Source organism: Eurosta solidaginis, chromosome 5, assembly GCF_040869045.1.
Source record: "Eurosta solidaginis isolate ZX-2024a chromosome 5, ASM4086904v1, whole genome shotgun sequence".
NCBI lineage: Eukaryota > Metazoa > Arthropoda > Insecta > Diptera > Tephritidae > Eurosta > Eurosta solidaginis.
In genome coordinates this window covers 33339244-33350845 of record NC_090323.1, presented here as the reverse complement: position 1 = coordinate 33350845, position 11602 = coordinate 33339244, and the positions used below count along the sequence as shown (strand labels likewise).

At 35.8% G+C, this 11602-nt stretch overlaps 1 protein-coding gene across 16 annotated transcripts in view; it reads left to right on the top strand.

Annotated features, from left to right (window-relative positions):
- Positions 1 to 5180: 5180 nt before the first annotated feature.
- LOC137251744 (CUGBP Elav-like family member 4) overlaps positions 5181 to 11602 on the top strand; it is a 922306-nt gene continuing 915884 nt past the window's right edge. For 9 of the 16 annotated variants that reach the window (XM_067786552.1, XM_067786547.1, XM_067786544.1 and 6 more), the window contains exon 1: positions 5471 to 5871. The gene's annotated coding sequence lies outside the window, so the exon portion shown is untranslated. The other 7 variants (XM_067786548.1, XM_067786540.1, XM_067786542.1 and 4 more) reach the window with 6 other exon arrangements.

The window sequence follows — 11602 nt, the reverse complement described above, 5'->3', positions numbered from 1 at the left end:
CTCGAATTGGTGTCTGTGCTGTTCCATACCTCGTGGTGCGCATTCGCGTCGTATCCCATGATCAACGGTCATTGTGCCAATCTGCAATATTCCGTCAGTTTCTTCACACCCTCTGGAGGGACCTCGTGGTTGTCTCCCGCAAAATAGGCCGCTGCGAAGACGATGTTCGTCGCCTGAACTGCTACGAGGTCTTGACTCATAAACTCTGTAATGGAAAAATAGTTAATGGAGTTGTTAAGCACTACACACGCTCTTGGTCTTTCTTGAGAAAGATCCCAAATTACCTTATTATTTCTCCCTTTTAGGCCTCTTACCTGACCCTTATATACCCAAGGTTCTTGGATGAGTGCTATGCCCAGATCCTCCGAGACAAACCTGCGTGCTATTACTGCCGAAGCAGCTTTAGCATGGTGCAGGTTGATCTGGGCAAACTTTGTGTATGTACCGGTCAGTGCTGAGGCCTTAACGGCTCGTCCTCACCGGACAGCCGCATGTCTTCTTCTCCTCTAACCTCCAACCCTAGGTCTTCTAAGTTTAGACCTTCCAGTAGCTCCTCTGTTGATGGAGATTGCGTATGCTCTTGACCTGTGATTAACCCGGTTGTTGACCCTGTGGCTCACGAGACACTGGCTGGGCACTGGTTGGATTTTGCTGCCCTGGATGTTGTTGCTGCCTCCTCGATTTGCTCTCCAGTGCTCTGGACTTGTCCTGGAAAGTGGGGTTTTTCCACACTGGCTGGGGCTTTTTGCTTCCAAGGTCTGACCGGGACGAAGCTGAACCGGTAGTTCACCTTGAAGCTAGCTTCCTTTATTTTAATGAACGATGGCTCGTCAATTGCCATGTTTACCCGCAAGCCCCCCTCCTCAGCACTGCTGCTGATTATACGCCACATCCAAACATTTAAGAAGGTGTTCTGTGCCTTCAGCAGTTTAAGTGCGAATTCTTTATCAGTACTTCCGGGGAGATACATGGTGACGGTATGCGTCGGCGATATATCATCCCCTTTTCTCGTAATAAGGGCAGGGCCTTCCCAACTATGCAGAGTTGGTGTGACTCTGGTCAGCCATTCGGCTGTTTCCTCATCCTTGCAGTCTACAAAGAGTAATCCTGGCCTAAAGTATACGCCGCAGAAAGCCAGAGATTGCTTTCCCCATCCCTTCGATACCTCGATCATTATCGTGTATTGCAACCGCGTCAGATCTTCCTGGCTCAAGACCTCCGCCGGGTATTGATTTGGAAGCACCGCCATCCGTATGCCCTTTAAGTCATCCGAGTAGCCTTGCATTTTTGGCCTCCCTTGCGCAGTTGATGTACCATGTGCTGGCAGCGGCGCATTCGCTCTTCTCGAGGTAGATGGTGTGGGGTAAGCTCTCTGTCCCCTGGTCTGTGTTGCGTCCTCCCGTCGTGCCTGACCTCCTCTCCGGTTGTCAGCGGGAGCGCTTTGTTTTTCATTACGGCTTCTTTGTTGATGCCCGCGGTTATGTGACCCGCGGTGGTGCGATGCGTGCTCGCCTCTTGCCGTTTCCCTCTCACTCCGCCTTGATTTCCAGGCGGATGGGTTCTTCTTGCTCGGCCACATGTGTTGCAGTGCCCTCTCGCGTGCACTGTCCAGAGTTCTTCCCTGCTTCAGGTATCGAAGGTACCACTTCTTTCCTGCTCCACTTAGCCCGATTCTTCTTGGGTCGTCGAAGCCACCTGGTTGCCGCAGTTCGGGCCAGCTCGCACCATGGCGATGCTCCGTGCCAGAGTCCTCGAACGACGATGACCTTGCTCTGGCATTTGCACTTTCCTTTGGTGATCGTCTTCCGCGTTCTAGACTCAAACTCTTTCTTCCTCCGTCTCGGTCGGCTTTATCGTCCCTTGACTTGGAACGTCTTCTTTCCCCTGGGGACTGGCGATCGTGCACTTCACCCAGGTATCTCTTGGCCGCTGACTCCCTAATACGATGTCTCTCCCTTGAGGGTGAGCGTTTGCGATTGCGACTTTCCCGCTGCTCTTCCATCTCCTCTCGGGGTCTCCTTTCCCGGGTTTTGCAAGGGCTGTTGCTGGCTGCGCTTTTTGTCTCTGCTCGGCTTGGCCCACTGGTGGTGATTAACCCACCATGCTGTGGTTTGACGCTGCTCTCCGCTTTCGTGGTGTTTTGCCCACTGTGCTGCTGATTTTTGCTGGCTGTGTTGTTCTTCACGGTGGTGATTAACCCACTGTGATGTTTGCCTTCGCTATTCGCCTTGGTGGTGCTCTGCCCACCCTGGTGCTGGTTCTTGCCTGCCGTGTCCTTTTTGGCCTTCTTGACCTTCTCGCTTCCGGACGTTTGGTCATCGTCGTCCCTGGCATGCTCCTCAAAAAGGGCAAGTTCTTTCGCGGTCAGATTTAGGTGGCTTAGGGAGTAGGTTCTCTCGCCATGCTTTTCCCTTCGGCGTTTGTTGTTACCAACACTCTTTGCGCTCAGCTTGTTATCCTTCCCTTCCGTTTGTTTTTGTTGATTTTTGTTATTATTGTTTTTATTTGTGTTTGTATTCATCATTTGTTCGTACGATCACATGCCTGTCGTGGCAGGCGTAGTGATATATTTAGTATAATAGGGGATCTCGGTTCGTCCACCGCGGCAGAGCCCCTTGACGCGGTAAGGCCGTAGTTACTCTCCAAGGCGGCCCGGTGTCAGGGAGGCGCCGTTATAATACAGCCGGTGTTGTAAACCTCCTGGCTGCAAACCAGTCCAATGGGCACGGTGTCGCATAACACCCTGGATTAGGAGGTGACAGTTCCTAGTTACCGCTCGCATGCACGACGGGTCAGTCGGATGTGAGTAGCGAAGGGGCAGCTGTAGATGCTATTAAACAAACAAAAATTTATAAGATATGACGAGCAGAGGAGGTAGTAATGGACCTACAGAACTTGAAATCAGGAGCAAAAATTCTTTGCGTGAGCACAGTGGTCCAGAATTTGGAGAGAGACAAACATTTCTATGGCGCTGGGAGTCTTACAGATAAGCCCATGACACAGTAAAGTGGCGTCGAGTGAGCTCTTCCTGACACTAGAGGAGGAGGGTTCGTATGTGGTGCTGATACAGAAGCCAATATTTTAAAATTAAATCCATCTTTTTTTGCATCAATTACAACCACAAACATGAACAGGGGCAGGTTTAATCCTCCGTCTATTCGAAATTGATACATACTATATGCAGGTATAAATATACATAGCCCTAGCCCATCTTGTTCCCCCACATTTTCTTACGCTATTGCATTTTCTTAAGATTTGCTTTTAGTTCAGAATTTAAAGAAGCTTTAAGCTCAGCACTCAGTTAATACATTGACCTTCGAACAATTTTCGTTAAAGCCAACCAAAGTCGATCGACATTTTATCAGTTAAATATTTGTGAGTCAGAATATGCGAAAACAATGTAAATATGTAGTAAATATATACAAGAAAACATCTGGTATATATAACTAAAATATTTTCTAAGCACCAGAAACAATATAAAAAACGAAAAAATATACAAATGTAAACAAAAAAAAAAAAAAAGATACTTAAAATAAAAAAGGAAATAAATCAAAAAGAAAACGATAAACAGCGACGCTTCGCAAATGCTAAAAACGCTCTTGCACGAAAAGTGTAGAAAATTAAAAGCAAACAACAACAAAAACAAAAATAACACAAACACGCTACAAGTGCAACATGGAAAATAATATAAAAAAGACAAATGGGCAGCAGGAAAATTGCAGCAAACGTAGAAAACAACAACAATAAGAACAAATATGCAACGTGGCACAGCAAAACAAAAACAAAAGCAACAACACAACCGAGAAAAAAGCCAACAAAGAGAAAAAATGCAAGGAAACATACACAAAAAACAAACAAAAATAAAACGCAAAAGTAAATATAAATGCAAATACAACAAAACCAACAATAGCACACATTTTCCAGCAACGAACTTGGGCAGTCTCAACAGTCCAGCAACGATTACAACAACCAAGCGTAATCAAGTAGTAGCAGCAGCAGCAGCAGCAGAAGAAAAGCAATATCCACGTACAAGCAGCAATAATGCCAACCTGCTCGCTCAAAAATCCAACAAGTATGCTAAAAAGCAACAACAGCAAAACAGAAGTACAAAAACAAACGTGAGTTGGTGTACGTGTGTGTATGTGTGATGTATTGCTAAAATTACAATCACTGAGGCCAGCACCCAAAACGGCCCCCACACACTAGTCGTCTCACTCCCTCTCATGCACCACAAATTTGAATTTCCATGCTCAAACTCTCATATTTTCCCGCTCGCGCGCTCTCAATGAACATCTACAGAAGTTTGAGTTGCTTTTGTTGTGCCACAAAATATTTGTTCTTATTTTTCTTGTGTGAGTGTGTGTCTCTTGTTATAATGTTGGTATTGCCGTCGAGTTTTAGGGGTTCATCACACAATACAAGTGCAACTTTTAGTTTGTGAGTAGATTTGTATTGCCTTTTTGGCCTGCCGCAACAATACAACATACAACCAAAGCGCATACACTAACATACATACAGCTGTTTAAGATGTAGTACCGTTAGCGCTATAGTCGCTAATATGATACGTAGTGTAATAGTGTACGCTCGCAACTTTTCGTCGCAATGCTTCGTTTCTCAAACTCGTTACTTTTATCACAAAGCGCCTCTCATACGTTCGTTGGCCTACTCATTTATTGTTTTGGTTTGATGCCGCATAAAATTCGTTAGTTTGTGTCGAACATTTTTTTGTTATCTTCAAACTGCAACTTAATGCAACATGTTTGTCAAAAGTCAACCCCATTCATTCATACGCCCACTCGCTTATCGCATTCGTTAACTCACGAGTATTTTCGATGAGTGTACGTGTTTATGATGCGCTGGAATTTTCACTGCCTTCAAGCAAATACAAACACACACCCACACATTTGAGTTACAAGTCGGCTCACAGCCTATGCAATTTTGTTGAGTTGGTCGGCGTTTGTATGATACTCGGCCGTTCGTTTGGTCGGCTGTGTTGGCTATTCGGCTAGCTCGTTGAATTGTCCGTTAGACCCATAGCCGCTACAAAGCATTCATGTGTGTATGTATTGTATGATAGCAGATACAAATACTTACACCTGTATAAGTATATATAGATAAACATAAACTTTTCATGTTATATCGCGCGTATATGTAGATTATGTTAGGCATACAAATTTATTGGTATGATACTCGTTGCTTGTCAAAGGCATTTTCGTGTGTGCGCTTCTTGAATTTTGAATATGTTCATAGTTCGCTTTATGGCCGTCGCTTTTGCCAACTCAGCTCGTTCATATACAATACAACCGTTTGTATATATGTTTGTCATTAGTACTCATTCGTTCGTTTATTCGGTATTTCGCTGGTTTGTTCGCTTACCGCTTATGCTGATTGAATTTTCCAACTTGTATAGATACGAGTGGTTGGTTTTCCTGCTTGCCGTTAGCCGTCCTTTTTCAGTACGCTATTGAGTTTTGTGTAGTTAAGTCAGGAAATATTTCGTATAATTATCGTCTCTCGTGTGACATTCTCAAAGTTCTCAGTAAAGAATTATCAAATAAAAAGAAAAATATAAATGATAATAAGCAAAATATTGTTTTAATAACAATAATATTTGACAAAAAAAATAAAATATTATAAATAATTGTATTCAACTTCTTGGAATTTGAAAACTTCATTCGCATTTGTAAACAATTTTTAATTCTAAAAAATTCGGTGTAAAATTAAACCGTAAAAAATTTGAACCCAAAAAATTATAAAAAAAAAAGGTTATTTACACCTGTAGTTTTCTTGTGAAACTCCAGCACGCGTGTTGTTGAAAGCATTTGAAATATATTTTAAATATTTGTGTGAAATAAATCTGGAAAGCTCAGCGTAACGTATTGCGTTTTTGAAAATTGATAACACCAATATACAGTGCATGCAAAATAAAAACATAAACACACACAACAACAAAAATTTGTTATATACCAGTACAAAAAAAGAAGCCGAACGTGTTTTCATTCAAATTTTTTAACGCTATCTTCCCTATAAAAAATTACGTACAGAAGTTTGTATGGAAGAAAAAGCGTAACTAAGCTGACAAGAAAATTGGTGATAGTACTGAAATCTTACGGGGGATTAAGACTATCAGTTTTTATACCAAAACTTAATGAACCACAAAAAATGCTCAGAGAAATTATTTATGATTAAAATTTTACTGAAGATTCGTGTTTGGTTTTCGAATTTTAGTTGAATTTAGTTTGTATTGATTTTAATTACATATTTGTCTATGTTTTCAAACAAAAGTAACGAAAACTATTTTGCTGAACTAGATGAAAATCGCAAAAAGCTCTCGAACCAATACTTTTTTCGTGAGTGTATTTGTATAAATGTTCTACTTCAGCTTTGAACAGTGATCGAATATTTTATGAATATTTTCAAGTAAAAACTTCGCATATAAACATAAACACAAAATGAAAAATATTTATAAATAAAAACTTCGCACATAAACACAAAATGAAAGTAGAAATTATTTAATAACAAAAAGTTCAAATAGTTTTTCCAATGTGTATAAGTATATTGCAAATGATATATTTTATACTTAACACTAATTGGCCGGCCACTGATTATACATTTAAAAAATTTCAGGAAAGTTCTTGATTGGCCGGCCACTGATTATATATTTAAAAAATTTCAGGAAAGTTCTTCAAAGTTGTTTCATGTTTCATTCAAGAAGCTTTCCTATTACAGCCTCAATCAACTTTCTAAACTAAAAAAAACTTTCTTACTAAAAAAATAGTAAATGCATAAGTAAACTATTTTTTAAGTCATAACCTTACACATTTATTTATATAAAAATATATTTTTATTTTGTGAAAAATCGATTTATTTTTCTTTTAATGAGATTACTTTAGAATTTTTTTAACTCGGATATTTAAAATTAAAAATAAATTGTCATTGTTGCAATATTAACTAGCGCAGACCTTAAAATTTTCCTTAATAAACAAATGCTTTTTGTTGGACTAGGAAAATTGGAAGTGAATATTTTCTTTCCTTACGTTCAGTGTAAAAACAAAAACAAAACTGTTTTTGTGAATAAATAGATATAACAATAATATTAACTTATGTTCTATACATAAAATGTAGTTTTAAATTAGCATATATAAAAAAAATCAAAAAAAAAAATAGTATTTGAAATTTGCTTTAAATTAAAAAAATAAAAATAAATGTAAGGCGCGATAACCTCCGAAGAGATCTAAGGCCGAGCTTCTCTTCCAATTTGCGTCGTGCTCCTCTTGATTTTTCCCTACAAATTGGCCGGACGGGACCTACATGTTTTATGCCGACTCCGAACGGCATCTGCAAGGCAGATGAGTTTTCACTGAGAGCTTTTCATGGCAGAAATACAATCGGAGCGCTTGCCAGACACTGCCGAGGGGCGACCCCGCTTAGAAAAATTTTCTTCTAATTGAAAAATCTTATTTCTAAAATTTTGATGTTGCTTTGCCCGGGAGTTGAACCCAGGGCATACGGTGTGATAGGCGGAGCACGCTACCATCACACCACGGTGGCCGCCTTTAAATTAATGGAATTTAAAATTGCTTTAAACAGTTTTGTCTAAAAAAAAAATGTTAAATTTGTTGGGGACTATAAAAAGAACTAAAAAATTCAATAAGTAGGTTTAAAAATGATATTTGAAATTTGCTCTAAATATGTAAATAAAACTTAGAGTCGCTTTAAACACTTTTGACAAGATTATTAACAAAATCTCAAAACTTATAAAATCAATTTTAGAAATCTGCTATAAATTTATGAAATCTAAGGTTTAAAGTCACCAAAGCCAGTCTTTTATTTGTTGTAAATTAAAACAAAATTAAAAAATAAAATAAAAACTTTTTGTTCAAATATTTCATATTTACCCTAAATTGGTGAAATTTAAAACTGCTTTTAACAGTTTCGACTTAAAAAAGTTTTAAATTTGTTGTAGGTTATATGCAAAAAATAAGAATTCAAAAAAAAAAATTTATAAAAAAAACATTTGAATTTTACGATAGATTAATGATATTTAAAATTAGGTATTCAAAAAGGCAAAGTTAAAAAAAAATATAAGAAATTTACTCTAACTCAATAATATTTAAAATTAATTGTATTAATGTCGACTAAGAAAAAACCCGTTGAATTTGTTGCAGGTTATAAAAACGTTGCAGACTATTAAAAAAATAAAATATTAAAAAAAAGTTTAATAAAAAAATATTTGAAACTTGCTCTAAATTAATAAAACTCAAAATTGCTTTAAACAATTCGTCAAAAAAAAACTGGTAAATTTGCTGTAGAATGTAAAAAATAAATTTCAAAATTCAAAAATGAGTTAAAAGACATGTTTGAAATTCACTCTCAATTAATTTAAAACTGCTATAAACAGAATCGACTAAAAAACAGTATTTAATTTGCTGTAGGTTATAAAAAAATAAAGATAAATTAAAAAAAAATATTTGAAATTTTAAACTGCTTTAAGCAGTTTCGACTCAAAAAAAAATTGCCATTTATTGTAGGCTGTAAAAAAAATTCAAAAATTCCAAAAAAAAAATATTAAAAATAGTTTGAAACTTAAAATGACTGTAAACAGCTTCGTCTAAAAAAAAATATTTTTTTTTAAATTTATATACAACAATATATAAATTATTTAATTTTGGAGGCTACATCAAAAGAAAAGCCTAAGTTTGGGAAAGTTGTTAAATTTCGTTTTTGTAAAAAAAAACTTTTTGATGATAAATAATTTTTCATGTTCTTTGCCAAGATTTTGATAAAAAAGCTTATTTAGAAATCAAAATTCAGTGAAAAATAAACAGTTTTACTCATTCGCTTGCAGAGCTTATTTTATGTAATAAGAAAAACTTTAATTTGAAAATTTTATTTAGCACAAGCTACAAAAAAATATTGAAACGGATACTTGTTGATCGCATTTGTGAAAATATTTTGAAAATTTTCAAAAAATTATCAGAATTTTTATTAAGACATATACTATATATATATATTTCAATTGAAGAGAAAAATATACACACTTAAAACCTTTGTTACAAACTCTATTTTTAGTTTCGAAAATTGTAATACTTCTTTAAACGAAAAAAAAATAATAATTAGAAATTAATAAGATAATTTATTATAAACATTTTTGTTTTTTAAATATCAAAATATTTTTTTTTTTCGAAAAGTAAATATTTAATTTGTATTTAACTAGCAAGATATGCTTAGATATATTGCTTTATATTTTTTTGTTGATATTAGAAAAAATTGAAAAACTTATACTCGGCGATGGTTACTAAGGCAATCATTTTGAATTTCTCTTTATAAGCTAGCTTTTCGGGAGCTGTATTTTGAATTCAAAATCTCCAACATTCATACTGGTGTAAGGGCAGATGTCTCTATCCACTCAGCTATATCAATGCACCGCTGTGTGCTTTATGATTTGTCCCTAAGTATTGCCTTTTTGGTTGTTATTCCTTTTATACATAATGGGGTACATTGTGTGAAATATTTTTAGGCTCGTTCAACAAAACTTTATAAGGGATATTCGATTTTCTTGAAATGCTTCCGCTTTAATTGTTGAAAAATAATGTCTCAAAGTATGCCTTTGGAAAAACCAGCAAGACATTTTTAAGAGAAATTACCCTTGTGACGCTAAGTATACAGCTCTCATAGAAAACCTAAACACCTATCTGATTTCAACTACCCTGCCGAGTACCACGCTATCTCGGCTTACGTAAATCACAATTTTTGTTTTAGGAACCATCCTGTCTCAAAAATTGTTGCAAATATACCCTATCTCAGAACTCAGAAAGGTTTACAATTTGGAGAAAAAAGCTATTTAAATTTAATTTGTTATTTTTTCCCGACATTGATAGCCAGTAGAGTTCACAGACAAAAAAAAACAAAAAAATTTTAGCTGTCACTTTAAACCTTGAAAACAATTTGGATGATAATTTTTTTTTTTTTTTTCGCATTTTTATTTTCAATAATATAAAAAAGAACATCTATATATTATGTTACTAAGACTATGGAAATCAGTTTCAAAAATATTAAAAAAAAAATTTATATTTCGAAAATGTTATTACGAAAACTACGGGCGCAAAATATATTTTTTGGAAGAAAATCTGAAAGACGCCTCGGAAACAAGTTGTCAAAAATCAATGTGAATTTTAAGAGACCTTTAACTTGTGTTATTTAGACAATAATTGATTGAGCTACAAAACTACATATCAAAAAAATGTAAGAAAAATCTAAAAAATATGTTCGAAATTTTCACACAACTTTTTCGATTTTTAAATGTTTTCCAAAAAAAAAAAATCGAGATTGGTTTGCAAAGTCGCAGTAACAAAATTCATAGAAGCTTTTTCGTAATGAAAGTAAAAAATCGGTAAAAGAGAAAGACTTTGCTGACGAAATTTGATAAAATTGCACTGTTTTCGTGTTCGCTGCTATATGTTCGAAATTTTGCCCCTAATTTCTATCACACATAAAAAATTTTGACGAAATGTTTTCTGTTGTGCTAAATTCATTTACTTTTAAAAATGTTTGTAAATGATTTTCATGCAACCTCTGCTAATCAAAGAAAAGTTTTCAATTTGAAAAAAATATTTTCAAAAGTTCAATAAGAGTGTGCGAATTTTCTTTTATAGAAATTGATATAACCGATCCCAGAACTATATTTGTGATATTTTTTATATTCAGCTGAGCTGAAAAAAGAAATTCATTTAGCCATGTCCGTCCGTATGTCCGCCCGCCTGTAAACACGATAACTTGAGTAAATTTTGAGGTATCTTGATGAAATTTGGTATGTAGGTTCCTGGGCGCTCATCTCAGATCGCTATTTAAAATAAACGAAATCGGACTACAACCACGCCCACTTTTTCGATATCGAAAATTTCGAAAAATCGAAAATGTGCGATAATTCATTACCAAAGACGGATAAAGCGATGAAACTTGGTAGGTGTGTTGACCTTATGACGCAAAATAGAAAATTAGAAAAGTTTTGGACAAAGGGCGTGGCACCGCCCACTTTTACAAGAAGGTAATTTACAAGTTTTGCAAGCTGTAATTTGGCAGTCGTTGAAGATATCATGATGAAATTTGGTAGGGACGTTATTCTTATTACTATATGTATGCTAAATAAAAATTAGCGAAATCGGATGACGAACACGCCCATTTTAAAAAAAAAAAATTTTTTTTTAAGTCAAATCTTAACAAAAAATTTAATATCTTTACAGTATAAAAGTAAATTATGTCAACATTCGACCACAGTAATGATATGACGCAACAAAATACAAAGATAAAAGAAAATTTCAAAATGGGCGTAACTCCGCCCTTTTTCATTTAATTCGTCTAGAATACTTTTATTGTCATAAGTCCGACAAACATTTACCAATCCTTGTGAAATTTGGTAGGGGCATAGATTCTATGACGGTAACTGCTTTCTGTGAAAATGGGGGAAATCGGTTGATGTCACGCCCAGTTTTTATACACAGTCGACCGTCTGTCCTTCCGCTCGGCCGTTAACACGAAAACTTGCGCAAAAAACGATATATCGTAACTAAACTTAGTTCACGTACTTATCTTAAGTCACTTT